Below are 7,182 nucleotides of genomic sequence, written 5' to 3'. Positions count from 1 at the left end.
CAATGTTAAGTCTGCTTAATATAGGGAGGGGAAGTTGGTTTGGCAATACCAAGCGCAGTGAACTTAATGTTAAAATCAATCTGGTATTCCTTAGAAGAGGAATGCATGTATATGACATAGCAACAAAAAAATACAGATGAGAATGATTAAAGGACACAAAGTCAAATGCTGAAATAAATGTACTGTCAAAGGATAACGTTGATAAGTTTGATAAATGCAGACAGCTTGAACTTTTACTTTCTGGAAACTTCAGTAGCAAACCTCTGGTGTCAGCTCTGCTCAGTTGATAGCACTCTCACCTTCAAGTCAGAGGTCCCACTCCAGAGACTTGAGCACAAAAATCAAAACTTACACTCCAGTGAGATTCTGAGGCAGTGCTACATTGTTGGAGTTGCCGTTTTTCAGATGAGATGCAAAACCAAGACTCCTTCTGCTCCCTCAAGTGAATATAAAAGATCCCTCAGCAATATTTCGAAGAAGAACAGGGTAATCTCCACCTATCACTGACCCTCTATCCAGCTCTACTTGTGTGCAGCCCCCACTTAAACCAGCTTATATTTCACCTCTTTTCTATTTTTCCTTAGTTCTGTTGAAGAGTCATACGGACTTGAAACGTTAACTGTATTCCTCTCCACAGATGCTGTCAGACCTGCTGAGTTTTTCCAGGTATTTTTATTTTTGTTTTGGATTTCCAGCATCCGCAGTTTTTTGCTTTTATTTAATTACCTTTCATGGTCTAGCCAATATTTATCCCTCACTCATCATCACAAAAAACAGGTTTCTTGGTCATTATCACGTTGCTGCTTGTGGGAGCTTACTGTACACATATTTGATGCCACATTTTCTACATTACAACAGTGGCCACACTTCAAAAAACATACTTTATTGGCTGGAAAATACTTTGGCATGTACTGTGGACATGAAAGGTGCTATATAAATGCATGTGTTTCATCTTACTACGTTTGAGTGGTGCCTTTGAACAATATTAAACAAAATCGGGGAACATCACACATGTTTTATATAACTCATGATGTGGGAAACAATGACAAGGCTGCATTTATTGCCAATTCCTAATTGCCCTGGCAACAGAATGACTTGCTATGCCACGCAAGAGAATTGGCGTTGTTTGTAGCCCAGCTTGGGTAGTGTCAGCAGACTCCTTTCCTTGAAGGATATTGGTCGGCATTAGACATACCCGCATACACTAATGCAGAGAGCGAACCTATCTTAAACAAGAGATAATAGTGTAAACTAGCATAAATCCCAGATATTTCTAAAAAAAAAACAGCAAAAAGTGTACAACAGCTAGAATCAGATAACCAATGTGAAAAAGACAAGGAAGGATCACAGGCCTGTTAACATGAAAGGATTTGAAGCCTGATGGTGTGTAAATATAAACCCTCCAACAATGGAAAGGTAGTGATATAAATATCAACAAATAGCTTTCAAGAATATTGAAAGTCTGGGCAATTCCTCAAGTCTGGCAGCCTATCATGGAAATTTGTGTTTGTATACATTTCTCGGAAGTTCTTGAAATAAATTTTCCTTGAACGTGAGATATCTCAACTGTGCTTTTTTGGGGGGCTTTTTTTAAGTTGGGAAAGATCTTGTAAAGCTTTTTAAAAGGCCAAATGGAAACCTTCTGAATAAACTGCGCCCTCAATGACGCTTGTGTCCAGGAGGGAGAAATGAATTGATTGCATTTCAAAGTGAATGCTCATTTCCATTCTGTGGTCTTTTGTTACTCATCTGCAAAGGGAAGGAATGGTTGCAGATGGTTTATAAATAGCAAAGTTAGTCATAACAGCAGCCCAAGTTCACCAAACACAAGCAGAGGAGCTATTCTATCCTATAGTGTTCCATGGGTTCAGGGCAGTAACTAAATGAATTGTAAGTACATATGAATGATTCACGGGGCAACAATGGGAACATAGGGAAAGATAAAGAAATAGTTAATTGAACGGTTAAAATCTTCCAGTAGATTGCATACATGGAGAAAGTTGATTTTCTCCATTAATATTTTGCAGTTTTGGAGAGATACTACCATTGTTGTTGCTGCTGATACCCTTTTCTCCTTTTTAGTCACAAAAGGTCTAGGTAAACTTGCACTCCCTATGATTTGAAACTTAACCTTGTGCACATAGCATACTCCAAGATAAACATTCCTTGCTTTTATTGTAAACTTGTTACGAATTAGTACAAACAATAGCACTATAGCTCAAATCAGTTCAGATGACAGATAAAACCAGCCATGTTTGATACCTTTAAGCAATAGGCTACATGGTCAAACAGGTTTATTCACAAATAGAGTTATTTATGTAAGTGAGTAATAGAGGTGAAATACCTTATTGTGCAATGCAAAACAGTGTGGGAGGTCTTGTGAGCAGTGGGCAGCATCTGCGCCTTTCAGCCAACACCTCTGGGCTCGAGCCCCACCCCAGGACTTGATGGCCAAGGAAGGTGCGTGCATCAAGTGGCCAAACAGGTTGAGTGTCAACCTGCAAATCCTTCCAACACTCGCCATTGGCAAGTGGTAAGAGCAGGAGAGATTCCTGGTTAACCATGTCATGCAAAGAATGCCTGAGCCTCTACCATCACTGTCCATAATTCCAGACTACAACGTGTACATAAAAATGCTTGTTGCCACAGCAACTAGAACTTCTTGAGTGAACTGTAACCCACCAGCAATACAGTATGAGAACAAAAACAAAAATACCTGGAAAAACTCAGCAGGTCTGACAGCATCTGCAGAGAGGGATACAGTTGATGTTTCGAGTCTGTATGACCCTTCATCAGAACTAAGACATATATAAATGAGATGAATTATAAGCTGGTAGGAGGGGGTGGGACAGGAGAGGTCCAAATGGGGCCAGTGATAGGTGGAGGCCAAGAAGAGACTGCCAAAGATGTCATAGACAAAAGGACAAAAGGGTGTTGACGGTGGTGATATTATCTAAAGGATGTGCTAATGGGGACATTAAGGGTAGCAAGCAGGACAAGCTAGTGGCAGATGTCCCTAGTGGGGGTGGGGTGGGGGAAGGGATCAAAATGGGCTAAAAGGTGGAGATGAAACATAGATCGAAATAAATTTAAAGATAGGAGGGAAAAGAAAAAAGAATATTTGTAAAAAAATTATAAACTATTGGAAAAGGGGGGATCAGAAAGGGGGCAGGGGACGGAGGAGAGAGTTCATGATCTGAAATCGTTGAACTCAATATTAAGTACGTAAGACTGTAAAGTGCCTAATCGGAAAATGAGTTGCTCTTCCTCCAGTTTTCGTTGAGCTTCATGAGAAGTCTTGCAACAGTTTGCAAGGGCTGAATTGAACAAACCAATCAGATGAGACCTTTGAATTTCTCTTACAGAACTCAAGATGAAATATTTCCTAAGTGGAAATGAGGAATCTTAATACGGGAGCAAAATACTGCAAATGCTGGAATTGTGAAATAAAAATTTCTACTGGAAGTACGCAGCAGAACTGGCAATATGTGTGAAGAGAGAAACAGGTTGATGACCTCTCATCAGAACATCAATTCAGTTCCAGCATTTTCTGTTTTTAAATAAAGAATCTTAATCCTCAGTATAGAATAGAAATGTAAATTCACCAAACCAACATGCCCAACTATGAACTATATTTGAAGAGTTGGAAAGATCCACTGCACTCTGTGGCCCTGATTCTTCAACCCGTACTCCCTTTATCCAGGTTAATTGGATTGATGAAGTATCTGCACGGTCAGAGAGAGAAATGCCCAATGTATCTCTGTGCTCCAGAGAATGACAAACTGAATGGCGTTATAGTGAGCAGCAGAGTAACATTAACGTCCAGGTTTCATTTCAAGGTGGTTTTCCTTCAGGTAATTTTCAGCAGCCATTTCCTATGATAGTACAGGGCGACCCTACTATTTCCAAATCAATCCAGCAGGGTAAATATCAATATACTCAGGCAAATTTAATTGATGAATTGTTAGTAAGACATATACTTGTGGTAAATTGAGTGTTGACATACCATCCTGACTTAGTCATATATCATGGATTATTCATCTTCACTGAGCCAATGTCCTGGAGCTCCTTATTTAACAGCACCTTGGGAGTACCTGCACCATACGGCTCATTACTATCCTCTTTAGGCATCTCGGGAGGGGCAATAAATGCCAGTGACATGCACATCCCGAGAATGAACAAAACAACCTGCCCTGCCCAAAGTCAAGGGAATGTAAAGATTGGTCGGGTGTAAACTGGGCACCTGACCTGCACCTGCCTCACTCCTACTGGGTGAGTTAGATTAAAATTGAAACTTACATCTGAAGAGTGTTTTGTTGGTTGCAAAACTCTTTGAAATGTCCTAAAGCATGAAACGTAAATGCAAATTCACTCCTCTTCATGCCAACATATTTTGCCCCCTTCAAAGAGGTACAAAAAGAAATAAGAAAGATGTGCATATATACAGTGCTTTTCATGACCACTGGACATTCAAAGCATTTTACAACCAATGAAATACTTTTGAAGTATAGTCGCTGTTGTAATGTAGAAAACACTGCAGCTAATTTGTATACTGCAAACTCCCACAAACAGCAATGTGATAATGACCAGATAATCTGTTTTTGTGATGTTGATTGTACAATAAATATTGGCCAGAACATCAGAGATAACTTGATCCCCTCCTGTTCTTCAAAATTGTGCCGTGGTATATTTTTACATCTACCCAAACAGGCAGATGGGGTCTCATTTTAACATCTCATCTGAAAGATGTCATTTCCAACAGTACAGCACTCACTCATTATTGTATTGGAGTGTCAGCCTTGATTTTTGCATTCAAACACTGGAGTTGGACTTGAACCCTGAACCTTGTGACTCAAAGGTGAGAGTGCAACCAACTGAGCCATGACTGGCAGAACAGCGGCAGTAAACTGTACAGTTAATCCATGAGCAAAAATATTGGGGGGGGCATTTAAGGTGGGGGGGAGGTTGGTGGATGGTTCACTCTGTCGTCCCCGAACCAACCCCCTCCTGGAAGTAAAGTCAGGTGGGCTTAACAAGGCCAATGTGGGACTTCCACCCATCACTAGGGAGGAAGCCCTCTCTCTGCCATTTCCAGTGGGGCCAAGGGCGTGTCAGTAGCGGCTGCCAGGACGACAAGAAGAGGAATAAGAAGGCGCAGGGATCCACAGGCCGGTAAGTCCAGGCTCTTGAGCAGGGAGGATTTCAGATGGTCAGGGATGAGGGCGGTGTGATGGAGATGGTTGGGTTCGAGGCTTAGAGGGCTTAGGAAGAAAGTGGGGTTTGATCTTAGGGGAGTGCCCCCGATCTGTTGGCCTCGAAGATTGAACTCCCCCCCCTTAATTCCTGCCCTTTGAAGAAGGTAATTGAAAAATTGGATCGCCTGCTCCTGTTCATCTTCCCGGGCCAAACATCTTATGGCTTGGGCGGCATAATATCAGGGTAGATAGGCTTGGTAACAAGTCTAATTGACTGTTGCTCACCTATTTGAAAATTTCTTTTTTTATTCATTCAAGGGATGTGTGGGCTTCGCTGGCTAGGCCAGCATTTATTGCCCATCCTTAATTGCCCTTGAGAAGTGGTGGTGGAAGGTGGGCTGCCGATTTCAGCACCCGCCCACCCTCTGCATTAAGGGGATGAGCTCAGGTGTGGGTGGGAAGGTGGTGGGATGGGTAGGCACTCACCTGGAAACACCCCCTGTCAGGGGCACATAAAATGGAGCCCATTGACTTCTAATTAAAGTGTAACTTCCAGATTGAGTGGCATTTAAAACTGGTATCTCAAAATTAAGTAAAGCCCAGAGAAATCATTGATAAAATTCCAGTTTTGGCACAAAGGGAAGCAATATAAGAAGATATTTTCCACACACTGAATCATTTGCATGCAGCAAATATCAAAATTCTCAAAATTTCCTAAATTTAATTTAGTGCCCCAGTCTGTTATAAAACCAATGGCTTCCAGGCAACTAGGGCAGGCAGAAAGTGTCATCAAACCAATGTTTCACAGGTTCTTGGATTTTAAAAAAATGAATATTCCTTTGAGTTGGGGCCTACAATCAATTTCTGATTCAAAAAAAGAGAAAATCTGTGACTACACGAGCAAAATGGAAACAGTTGGATTGATTTTCCTGAAAGAAGAGATGTTGCTGGTGGGCTAAATGGATTTTCCTCAATCTTACATCCTTTTCCAAAGATTTATGCCTAACATTGCCAACTGCCCAGGGTTGTCTTGGAGTTGACAAGAATCAAGTTTGAAAATCCAGGACACTGGTAGAAAAAAACTATGAGGACAAGTTATAGGTGGAATTAAACAACCTTTATTTTTCTTTTACTTTGAACACATTTGATTATTAATGAGAAAAATATTGGAGATGGCAGGAAGAAAAGGTTGTTTCACGAGCAGTGAGGAGTAATTCAATTGGTTAACAGTGGGTCTGTCCCTTTCCAAATGGCAATGGGAAGGCATTGTGCCTAGGGGATGGACCAATGATGGGAATGCGGTTATGGGTGGTTCGAGATGGAGGTCTCCAGGTGAGACCACACCTACCGTACTGTGTGCCATTTTGGTCTCCTTACCTAAGAAAGGACATATTTGCCATAGAGGGAGTGCAGCGAAGGTTCACCAGACTGATTCCTAGGATGGCAGGATTGTCATAAGAGGAGAGATTGGATCGACTGGGTCTGTATTCACTGGAGTTTAGAAGAATGAGAGGGGATCGCATTGAAATGTATAAAATTCTGACAGGGCCAGACAGATTGGATGCAAGGATGATGTTTCCTCTGGCTGGGGGGGGGCAGGGGGTGGGGGGTCCAGAATAAGGGGTCACAGACTCAGGATACAGGGTAGGCTTTTAGGACTGAGATGAGGAGAAACTTCCTCACTCAGAGGGTGGTGAGCCTGTGGAATTCCCTACCACAGAAGGCTGTGGAGGCCAAGTCACTGAATGTATTTAAGGAAATAGGTTTCTTGACTCTAAAGGCGTCAAGGGGTATGGGGAGAGAACGGGAGTATGGTGTTGAGATAGAGGATCAGCCATGATCAATGAATGGCAGAGCAGGCTCGAAGGGCTGAATGACCTACTCCTGCTCCTATCTTCCATGGGTGGAATTTTCCATGCCCACTGGAGTCGGTCGTGATTGGTGGTGTGATGTGGCGCGATTGGTTTTACTATGGCGGGAAACCAGT

Source organism: Carcharodon carcharias, chromosome 9 (assembly GCF_017639515.1).
Source record: "Carcharodon carcharias isolate sCarCar2 chromosome 9, sCarCar2.pri, whole genome shotgun sequence".
Classification (NCBI taxonomy): Eukaryota; Metazoa; Chordata; class Chondrichthyes; order Lamniformes; family Lamnidae; genus Carcharodon; species Carcharodon carcharias.
This window is presented reverse-complemented; position numbering follows the sequence as displayed.